Here is an 11,903-nt window from a genome sequence, read left to right as displayed (position 1 = left end):
CTGATGGGGTTGGACTATCCAATAGCCCAAATTGAAATGAACTAAGCCATGGTGGTTGCCATTTGTATTACATGCAGTACTGCAAGTCAGTAATCAGTTTCTTAAAGACTTAAATATAGTGTTCTGTGGATTATCATTTTCTTATTATCCAGTGTCATCATTCCCATTAGCAATGACTTTATCGAATTGGTAAGCCTCCAAGACATTAAGTGCTGATAGCAGGACTCTGTAACTGTTCCTGCTGTGCATTTTTAAATAGCAAACAATTTTTAAACAATGGAAGAGAAAGAAGAGGCTACTGTTGCCACTGGATCCACTACGGCAGCATCCATCACAACATCACTCCTTATCACATCTGTTAATTACAGTGAGACTTACATGTGATTTGAACACACATGGGTGTCTATGTTTACAAGCCAACTTCATAAATGAATATAGCAGAGATGCATTAATAATTATTTCCTTTCATTCAAAGTAAGCTTTATTAAATCAACAGGCACTTTATCTTTTTATTAGTTAATAGATGATCAGTGAAAAAAAAAGATATTTTCTACAAGAATATTTGCAATGTAGGTTTTATACTTTCTGGTTTCACCTGACTGATGGACTGTCATGGTTGCAATGCATCCTTTTGAAATGGTGTGGGGCATTTATTTGTTTGGAAAAACTCCGATCCAAAAGTTGTAGAGCCATCTGTTAGGGAGACTAGCTCAAAGTGCACTCAAAAACTGGAAAGTAAAAGGTATTATAGCTTATTGAAAATTAATAACTTTGTATTATCAAGTAACATTGTGACTGCTGTATTTGTGTGAAGTCTCTAGGGTTAAAATATTCTTTAAAGAGATGTTTATTTTTGGACAGGCCTATTGAGTTGTCTCCTATTGTATGTTAAAGTAGCTGCTCTTGGAGGTCAAAGAGAGTTCAGCTTTACAAAGACACCCTTATTTTGTAGAAAATGAGTTTTCAGAGTCGTTAATGGGAACAAAAATGTCTCTAACAAGGCCTTTTTAGAATGTTTCTTTTGATGACTTATCCAGAAAGAAAGGGGAAAAGTAACATGCAGATATAAGTTTGGGCAATGAGCAGACATGAAAGCATATGCTCTGTTTTCATAAGTGTAGATACCTGTGTATGTTTTCAATGTTTCTGCCACAGGAACATAAGTCTTCATTTTTTGTGCTTGTTTCTTCCTCCTAAACCTACATATTTAGGAAGACATTAATTGACTTTTGTTTTTCTGAGCAGACACTAATTAAGGCACATATCCAACAACTGGACCCAGTCAGATGGAGTGTTCCCCTGCACAGCTGAAGCCTTTGAAGTCCCAAGGAGTCATCAGGGCCAGCCTGCATTGATCCTACTGTATCACCAGAATGAGAGAGTAATTCTGCTCAAAACCATAGCTTCAAGTAAATGCAGTGTTTGTGAAAGATACCGCTCTGATAGTTGTGAAAAAGAGAATTCTACTCTTTCCCAGGAGGAGGACAGCTTTAGCTGTAGCAAATTGAATTTTGCATTGGTGTAGCAGTTTATTTATGTCTCTGAGATACCCAGGGTGATTTATTTGCCCCTCAGTTCCAGAAGGACAGGGAACTGCTGGAGAGAGTCCAGCGCAGGGCAACAAAGATGATGGAGTGGAGCATCTCCCTTATGAGGAAAGGCTGAGGGAACTGGGTCTCTTTAGCTTGGAGGAGACTGAGGGGTGACCTTATTAATGCCCATAAATATATAAAGGGTGAGTGACACGAGGATGGAGCCAGGCTCTTCTCGGTGACAACCAATGGTAGGACAAGGAGTAATGAGTTCAAACTGGAACACAAGAAGTTCCACTTAAATTTGAGAAGAAACTTATTCTCTGTAAGGTTATCAGAGCACTGGAACAGGCTTCCCAGGGAGGTTGTGGAGTCTCCTTCTCTGGAGACATTCAAAACCCTCCTGGACACATTCCTGTGTAACCTCATCTGAGTATTCTTGCTCTGGCAGGGGGATTGGACTAGGTGATATTTTGAGGTCTCTTCCACTGTGTAACATTCTGCGATTCTATGATTTACCCATCTGGTAAATAAATTTTGGTAAATAAATTTGGTTTTATCTATTGCAACAGGCAGTTCCAATCCAGCAAGTGAAGCTGGTACTGAGAAGAGCTGTATAAAGTTAGACACCTGTCATCCACTTGCAACCATCAGTGTATTACATGAAGACACAACAGCAGGGAATGGCAGAGGCATGCAGAGACGTGTCCAAGCCTAAACCATAATTTTCTCTGCAGAAGTTTTAAATGAGTATTGCTGCCAGTAGACATGTATATGCTTAGCATGAGATGTCTTAAGACACTTTAAGATTACAAAATTATTGAAAAGTCTGGGTCATCAGATTGCTGTCTTGAAACTGAGAGAGTGTTAACTGGGATTTTAAAATGAGACTAATGGGAAATTTTTCATTCTGGGGGTAAATGTTCCAAAACAGAAAGTGTGCAGACAATTTTTGAGGCATTTTCTTGCAAGGTATGTTGTATGAGTATTAACTGCATTTTTTTTCAGAAGGTCTAGACTAAGTAGAAAGTTTGGAAATGGGGGGAGTTGGTGTTTAGCATTTCTGCTTTCAGTTCAATGCATCCTCTACAGCCAGGTCCAAGGGGGCAGATGAGAAGTGCGATAGTTCATCCCGGGTGAGCACTGCCGGTCGGACAAGCCAGTGCCAGTTTCTGGCCTGTCGACTGGAGGAGGCGAATGAACGACCGTTCGTTATTTAGACCACCAGGATGACGAGTCAGCGTTTATTTGGACTGTTTCCAGAGCCTCTCCCCTCTGGCCAGCCCCCGGGACACCCATCACCCTGGCCGGGGGGTACACCAGGCCGCCCGTGGCCGAGGTGCCGGCTGCCCGTCCCGCCGCGGCGGCTACCGCCGAGGCCCAGGGCGAGCCGGACGGGGCCTCCCCCGCCTCGGTAGTCTCCCGCTCGGCCCCGCTAAGGGCGGCCTCTCCCCCGCCCCAGCACGGGCATCCCGCCGCGGCCGGCGGTGTGAGAGCGAGGGACGTCAGTGTGAGGGGGCCGGTCCTGGGCAAGGCAGGGCGGCCGCGTCCCGTCCCTCCCCGCCCCTCGCCGCGACTCTTTCCCTCTCTCCCTCCGGCTGGGGGCGGCGGGGTCGGGGCTCGCTGGGGTCCCATTCCTCTTCCCTCGGTGCATGGTTGCGGCGTGAGCGAAGGAGGACGAGCCCGGCGGGGTGCGGGCCGGAGGCGGCGACGCAAGCAGAGACCTGGCGCTGCGGAGCCGCTCTGCCTGGCGGAGGTGAGGCGGCGGCGGCGCCGCTGAAGTTGCGAGGAGGCGGGAGGGAGGACGGGAACCGCTGGGCGCGTTTCCATTCATTGCCCGTACGGCGGCCGGGCTGCAGCTGCCCGCGAACCGGGGCTGCAGGCGCAGGACAGGCTGGGAAAGCGCCGCGGGGTACAGGGTACGGGGCACGGCGCGGAGGTAACGGCGGGGACGGGGCTGTGGCGCCGGCGAGAGCCGCCCTGCCTCCGCCGGCGAAGCGGCGGGACGGGAGGGCACCCACTCGCACTTTCCCCGCAGGGCCGGGGAACCAGGGAGCGACCCGGCGGGGTGACCGGAGCCGCCGGGCTGCCTCCCTCCCGCCTTATCTCTTTCCAACGCGGAGGTGCCGCCGAGCAGCCAGCCCCGGCGGGACGGGGCTCCCGCCGCCCGGCACCGGGTGGGAGCTCGACGGCGCTGGGCGGGGGTTCCCCGCGCACACGTACACAGCACCGATCGGTCGCCGGTGGCTGCGGGGAGGGCGGCGGGGGGCTGCCCCGCTCCCTCCTGTTCCGTTCCTGCGGGAAGCGCCGTAAGGAGCGGGGCGGGAACGGGAGGGCCTGGGGCGGGCGGAACGGCGGGGCAGCCGCTCGCCGGCGGCGTCCCATGGCGGCGCCGTGCGGGACAGGGAGCGTGAGGAGGGCAGCGCGGGGGCAGGGTGCCCCCGCCAGGCCTGCACCCGCGGGCCGCGGCACCTGCGGCTTCGCCCGCGGAGGGCGAGCGGGAGCCGCCCGTCTGCCCAGCCAGCTGCCCGGAGGAGAGAGGGGCTCACAGCTCACCTTGGCACCTTCCCGCCCGCGGCGTGTTCATCTTTCCTCCCGCATTTCTGGGCTCAGTTCTTGCGGGAGGATGAGGATATTTTGTTTCTTCAGGTCGTTTAGGAAAGAGCAAGAAGTGGATGGCACAAGTTACCAGTGAAGGTTTGCTGGTGCTTCGGGCATCGCTCTCAGGAGCAGTGGTAACACACTGCTGAGATTGGATCCCGTAATTCAGAAGTTGCGGGTGCGTTGGAGCAATGTCAAGTAAAACACCACGGGCTGGCAGTGCTGTGTCTGGACAAGTGTATGTGCTGCCAGTACCTGGTGGCAGAGCGGCTAGGTTGCTCCATCGCAGTAAGTTTACACCGAGGCAGAAATGAGCAGATGAGACTGTGTGTGCATCCCGATGAGAGATGTGTTATTAGGGATAACTGAAAAAATCAAAAAGCTCTAGCTGACCTCATCTATGAGAAAATATTATGTATGTAAATTCAGGGCTTGGCTTTCTTAGGGAAACATTCCTAGGCACCATTACAGATACATTAATGAAAATATCTGATTGGTCCCACTGCTGCAGTGGGTTCTGGTTGTGCAAGCTCACACCTGCAAGGAGACTTGTTTTCAGGGGGTTTGCTTTGGTCACAGAAACCTTACAGAGCTGTAACTCATTCAGGCCTAAATAGATATTATGGACAAAGAGTGGCTTATTAGAAAGTGTCAGTGACACTAAAATCAATATTCCAATTTATTCTTCTGAATTAAACATGCTACAAAAATATAATCCAAATTAATCTCTGGCACTTTCTTGAGTATTTTATCAATGCCTACCCATTGTTAGATGCAGGATATATACGGACTGTCAGTCTGCTCTGTTAGGGCAGTTGTTAATGAGAGGTTTTTATCTCATAAACATTTTTGTGGGATCATTCCTTGATTTTCCTTGCATGTTCTAGTTGCAGCCACTCCAGCTTAAAATACATCTCTGCTTTCTTCATGGGTTTTCTTTGTCTGGGTCATGGAGTAGGTTTAATCAGTATGTAGGAAATTGCCCACTTTATCTTTTTTTTTTTTTTTTTTGTTTAGTTAATCATCTGTTTTTATTAAGCATTCTGGGAAATGCTTGGGTGATGATGTACCCGCATGTCAGGCAAGTAACAGTAGTGTGTCATTTGCTTTTACGAGTATAAATCACTGGGACTGGACACAGCATTTCTCTAGAAGAATGTTATAGTCTTTTTTTTTTTTTTTTTTTAAACCTATTTAATCAAAGCAAATTCTTCACATCTTCTGGGTCATTCTTGATTGTGCTTGGCTGGTAAGTTTGGATCAGGAATAGTGCTGGCAATGACTGTCGTGATCCTTTTTCATGATCTGACTCATAGCTGTGAAAATTATGTGTGGTGTTCTGTAACACAGTAGGACAACAACATATTAAGTTCCATATGCTATTGCGTCAGCAGAACCTGATTGGGCTGCAGGTGACTGTAGAGGTGGCAATGGCAAGAAACCCAATGGGTTTTTTTTTGCATACAGTGCAGACATTATTGTTTAAATAGTAATTACAGGAAAAGGAAGATTCATTATTGTTCTGAGTGATGTGAAGAACACAATTATTATTAATCAAAATATGTATTTCCAGAAGCTTCTCCTTTGTTAGACATCAGTACTAGTTGGAGGATGCCTCAGTAAAAGAGAAGCAGTGGTCGTGACGAGGGGATATGTTGAACATGGCATGGCAGCTCATAGCTGATGTAAGATTCCTGTAGGCAACAACCAGTTTCTAGGAATTTCACCCTCAGCATCTTAAAGCCAGCTTGTTACAAGAGGAAAAGGAAGAAGTCTCCTCATGTAGGAAGAGCCCCACTGAGGTGGCTGGGCTTCCCCCTCACCATGCCTGCCTGATGAAGCTCGGCGAGGGGCTGAGGATGGCTGCTGCTGTGCCTAACTCTCCTCACTTCCCACGCACACATGTGCTTTCATGCACAGGAACAAGCACACAAGGCTCCTCTTGTTGGCTGACCCTTTGCACCATCCAGCCTGTGGGGAGGAGGGCAGAGATCAACTTCTGAACTGCTCGTGGCTTTTGGCAATGGGAGAAGCTGTTTTGTGTCCCTGTTCCTACTTTCCCCATGAAAAGGGGCTTTCTGTGTCTTCCCATTTGCTGCTTTCCTCACTGTTTTTGATACCTCCCTTCCCCCACAACAGTTCCCATTTCTTTGCTGTCTACCTAAGGCATAAATCATTTGGGATCTCAACATTTTGAACTCACTTGGGAACAAGGACAGAGGTGGCAAGTGGCTGGAAGGTGGTACTGTCTCTTGGTGCCCTTTGATGCAGAGACAATTGCTGATGTGATTATAGCTGACAAATCTGCTAAAATGATGCCAAAAACTTTTGCCTAGATTATTTTTTCCTTCAGGTTTTCTAGCTTTCACAAAAATTGACAGGAATCTCCCAGGTCATGGTACCAAAAATCTTCCCTGGAATGTGGACCTAACAGGGGGTGTTCTTTTAAAATTGTCCTACATACAGACGAACTGGAATTAAGCTGAATGTAGGGCCTTTGTAAAGCCCAGAAAAACTAAAAAACAAACAAACAAGCCAAAGGAGTATTGTTATCACTTGTCTTTTAAAATCACTGGGCAGGTATGGTCAGATATTCTGAAAGCTGTGTAAACAACAGTTTTATTATTTTGTTTTTAAACAGTCCTCTAAGTAAAGCAAGTAGTTTCAGTCATTTTCATGTTATATTATTGAAAGTAGTTAAGGCATTTTGAAAAATATTTTAGTGCTAATCTGAGATCTTATGGTTTTTTAATTGCCTTTGTTTCTCCCTATGTTTAGACTTTAGGAGGTCAGACGTAAACTGTGGATAAGCATTTCAACACCAGTTAATCAGAGAATAATCAATTTTCACAGAAGTGTTTTCCTAGAAGATAATTTTCTGGAAGGAAATTCCAAAGAAAACAAAATGCACAATGAAAAAAACAATTAAATTGTAAATTTGCTGAAAAAGCAAGCAAGTTACTGCAAATGTGCCCGACCTATGTGAGTGAATCAGAAATAGATCTGAAATTCTGAACTCTGGGAATACATGTAACAATTGGGCAATTATCTTTTCCATGACCAAGAACAAATAAATCGCAGCAGAAGATATTTGGAGGCTCTTGTGCTGTTTACACAGTCAATAGGATTCAGTTTCTAATTTAGTATAAGTAATAAAAAAACCAAATCACAGCCTGTTGCTAAAGATTAATTTATCCAGTTTTCCTTGTCTTCTGGTCCTCAAATTCATTCTATCTTTCTCCACTTGGATCTATGTAGTAAGTTAGATGTGAGCTCTTCAAAGGAGAATTCAGAATGTTTAAGACGTGACTGCATGAACAGAGTGCTGCAGTGATATTTGTTCCTTACAACATTTCTTATTTATATTGGTTTAAATGTTGTTAGTTGGGGTTTTCTTTGAGGGTTTCTTTGAAGCCTGTGGTGAAAACATAGAAACTAAATGATAGACCATGAAAATGAAGTACTCTAAAAAGAGGGAAAAAGTGTCCTGGAGAAAACATCATATTGTGTTGCAGCCAGGGGAGGACTGTGATAAATGAACCCAAACACACACTGAAGCCTTACTTTAAGCTGATTTTCAGGATCTTGTAATTTTCACCTTTATACAGCTTCTAGTGCTTACAAGGCATTAATGAAGCAGTATTGCTGAAGCAGCTGTACAGCCCCTGTTACCATTGGTGTCAATGCTCCTTTTCAAATTACTTTGTCTTAATATTGTCTTATTATTTTAAACACTGTGGAGGTGTTGATAGATTCATGTGTTATACGTGGAATTTAATGTCTTATCAGTGAAGATGTCTTGTGTTTGAATTAGCTTTAGAGTTCACTAATTGTCCTTTGTGTTTGGTAACACCTGACATTTCATACATTGTGTGTATTTTCAACAATTGTGACAATTCACCAACAATAGTATTAATGCTGTCATTCTGTTCCAGATGAATAACACAAAATTTTGTAGATAAAATTGTATAGTAGGCTTTAGTAATAATTTAACAATAATGCAAATGATATTTGCACTTATATCACAGATATGCACTGGTGTATCCCTGTAGGTTGTTGGCCTTTTAATCTTGCAAGATTGTTTTTGATCCCAAGTAGGTTCTTCAGTTACAGTGCTTTAGGAAAAAAACTCTTGTAAGTTTACTGCTAATAGAAATGGTCAATGTGATCGTTGTAGCAACTATAGCCCAGGCCTGGTCTGAACTGAATGTTGCATTCGTTTATTAAAAGCCGTACAGTTTTTAAACCAGCTTAATTCAAGCAGTGCAGCTTCTCAGGGTGTCCGAGACTTTGGGTAGCTGTGACAGAGCTTTCTTGTTTCAGCTTCCAGGCATAATCCTTTAAACCTGTTTGGAAAGAATCACCTGTGATGTGGGAGGATAAATTCAGCCTCTGTATTTGATCTTCTGTTGAGACTGCAGATAGAGTGCCAGTTGGTGCCATCTGTGTTTATAGATTTTGCAATAGTATTCACTGGGAGATTATCTGAAAGCCAAATCAGTTTACATAGGTCAATGAATTGCAGCTTGCAAGGCTTACATCTGGTATAATTGTAAACAGATTTTTCAGAGTTTTCATTGAACTTTCATTTGTCAAGATCTGACCTCATCACTGAAGTGAGTGGTGGTGCTAATGCACTGAGTCTATATACTGGCAAATGCATTTGAGAGAAGCTTTGTTTTAATGGTTACATACACTTGTTTTGTCTCTTAGTGTATGTGCATTGCCTTGATATGTCCTGTGCAAACAGTAATTTTGTGGAGGGAAAGCTGTAACAAAAAATATGTTCCTATATATAGGTGGTTTGGTTTTGGCTTTTTTTTTTTTTTTTTCTGAAATGTCAGACAAGTGAAATATATATGCAGTGCTGCAGATACAGTTACCATTCCTGCAGTAAAATGTCTGTAAAAGAGAAGGTGCTGTAGATAAGAGTGCAGTTTGTCAGATGTCTGGAGTTTTCTAAAACAGGTTTTGTACAGAATTTCTTAGGAGAGTTCTTTATGTACAAAGAATGGCAGCATCTTTCAGCACAACTATTTAATACTGATAAATAGTATGTGTTGAATTGTGCTTGTAATATAAACAATGGTGAGTATCTCATGCAAATGCTATTGTTCTCAGCCTTCTATAGAATTTCCTTATTTCACAAAATAAGGCCATAAGTATACATCATCATTGTGACAATTTTAGCAATTGTAACTCTGTTTCATAACAGACACCTGCTAAAACCTGAGCATCATTGTGCATAGGTAGGTTTGCATAATGTAATGTTTACCAGAAAATTTCAAATGTAAGTTCTAGTCTAAGTATAGTAATGCATTATTTTATAGTTTTTACATGTTGAGATTAGTTGCATATATGTTAATTTTAAATTGAGTCATATTTGTGGATTTGTTTCTGTGCTTTTAGAAAACCATTTAAAATTACGAGTTCAACATTGAGTGATGGACCAAGTTTGTCATGATAAAGAAATCATGTTTTTATGCTCAATAGAAAGTTTAATGCAAAGTTAATGTCTCTGTTCTCTTTCTGCATTGATTTTTCTCAGGACAGTGTTGCTTTGGTATGGCTTACCTTTCAAGAGTTAACAAAGCTCTCATCTTTCTCTCTTTCTTAGGTTTTCTTTAAGCTGCTAATAGACATATTACATGACAGCTGGTGTGCAAGATTTTCCATAGACTGTCCAGCTGATTGTTCTGCTGAGATGCTAGATAATTTAGCAGAGCTGTCCAGTTTGCAGAAATGTGCATGAGGTTTGTGTTGCGCATACATGTTTATTCAGTCATTAGTCATGATCATGACTGCATAAAATCAGTGTAATTACCTTCAACCAATCTTTATATCTATGTGACCCAGACTGCATTCCATAACAACCCTGACAGCTTGAATTAGAGCTTGCCTTTCATCGTGGCCAAACTTGGAGTACAGAAATATCCAGCCTTTCTTGAGCTTGCTCAGTGCAAGAATGGGACATGTTAATGTGAAGGGTGAAAGTCCAGTTAAAACGGAGCCTTAGGAATGTTCTAATTCATTGACACATGACCAGCCTGTATCAGCAGAGTTTACCTACTTTTTCTGTTGCACACTGCATGCATTGCACAGTAGATGTTGTCATGGTTTAACCCCGGCTGACAACCAAGCACCATGCGGTGCTCGCTCACTCCCCCTCAGAGAGATGAGGGAGGGACGTGGAAGGATAGAAGTGAGAAAACTCATGGGCTGAGATAAAGACAGTTTAACAGGTAAGGCAAAAGCTGCACACACAAACAAAGCAAAACAAGGAGTTCATTCACTCCTTTCCATTGCCAGGCAGGTGTTCAGCCATCTCCAGGACAGCAGGACTCCATCCATCATATGTAATGGTGACTTGGGAAGACAAATGCCATCACTTCAAACATCACCGCTTTTCTTTTTCCCCCAGCTTTCTATACTGAGCATGACGTCATAAGGTATGCAATATCCCTTTGGTCAGTTGGGGTCAGCTGTCCCAGCTGTGTCCCCTCCCAACTTCTTGTGCACCCTCAGCCCACTCACTGGTGGGGTGTTGTGAGGAGCAGAAAAGGCCTTGACTGTGTGTGAGCACTGCTCAGCAGCAACTGAAACATCCCTGTATTATCAACGCTGTTCTCAGCACAAATCCAAAACACAGCCCCACACAAGATACTATGAAGAAAACTAAGTCTGTCCCATGCAAAACTAGCACCATGCACAATCTGTTGCTTTTAAGGTGCATCAGGAGTGTTGTGTACGCATGTGTGCACTGTACTCTGCATAGTGTGTGTCTGCTTCCAAGCCACGTTTAAAGAACGTCTGGGCAAGGTCAGAGAATAGAAGTCCAAACTTTCAGCATAATTTCTCCATCTCTTGGCTGCTAGTCTTCCTTTTTTTTCCACAGGCTTCTTGAAGCTGGGCGGGGAAGGGGTCTGGATGAATGGTTTATGTGTGAGCAGGTTGTTTGTACCCTCATTTTTTCTAAGGCAGCCTTGTGGCATCACCCAGCCCTCCACCCCCCTTTTTTTTTTTTGTTAAATCACTGAAAATAAGAGATTCTTCCTCAAGTCCCAAAGAAAAGGTCATAAAAAGGCAGGACTAGAAGAGGCTTTATGAAGTCACCTAGTTCATTCATCTGCCTGAGATGAGGATCATCCGTATCTGTCATCTGTGACTTGTTCTGAGGAGCTCAACAGTCATCATGCCATGGGAAAATTTTCTTTTCATGTTATTCAATTTACACCTTCCATGTTGCAGTTTAATACTATAACTGCTCATCCTGCATCTGTGTTGGACAAAGCAAGTAATTGTTTTGTTTTCATTTTTCTTACAATGTGTTTTATGTTGCTTCTTAACTACTATAGCCTGGTGTTTCTTTAAGCTCAATTCTTTAACCTCACAGATGCTCTTTTCTGTACACCAGTTATTTTTGTTGTTTTTCTTTGGTTTATCTTCCATTATGTCACATCTTTTTTGTTTTATCCAGGTTAAAATGGTATTCCACTCAAAGTTTTAATGATGTTAAATAGAATTTTATGGCATCCTCTTCATACTTGCTGACACGATGCATGTCTTCTTTGCAGCACCGTGACTCTTTCATGGTCATGCAGTGATCCACCAGATCCTTATCCGAGGATACATGTTCTAAGACACTGTTCTCACTGGTCCTTTTATAGGTGGTTATTTCTGCATATAATACATAACTGTATATAATATATATAACTGTAGCATCTTGCAAATGTTCTTACTGAAGATGACACTGTTTTTTCAGGTCATTCC

General features: G+C 43.5%; 1 protein-coding gene across 3 annotated transcripts in view; it reads left to right on the top strand.

Moving 5' to 3' along the window:
- Positions 1-3,102: 3,102 nt before the first annotated feature.
- The window catches only part of LHFPL2 (LHFPL tetraspan subfamily member 2), a 131,110-nt gene continuing 122,309 nt past the window's right edge, over positions 3,103-11,903 (top strand). The window contains exon 1 of one of the 3 annotated variants that reach the window (XM_065047391.1): positions 3,103-3,288. The gene's annotated coding sequence lies outside the window, so the exon portion shown is untranslated. Of the gene's footprint in view, positions 3,289-3,376; positions 3,472-11,903 lie in introns of those variants that run through there. The other 2 variants (XM_065047392.1, XM_065047393.1) reach the window with 2 other exon arrangements.

This window comes from Columba livia, chromosome Z, assembly GCF_036013475.1.
Source record: "Columba livia isolate bColLiv1 breed racing homer chromosome Z, bColLiv1.pat.W.v2, whole genome shotgun sequence".
Classification (NCBI taxonomy): Eukaryota; Metazoa; Chordata; class Aves; order Columbiformes; family Columbidae; genus Columba; species Columba livia.
The sequence above is the reverse complement of the archived record's forward strand: the minus strand, read 5'-3'. Positions and strand labels throughout refer to the sequence as shown.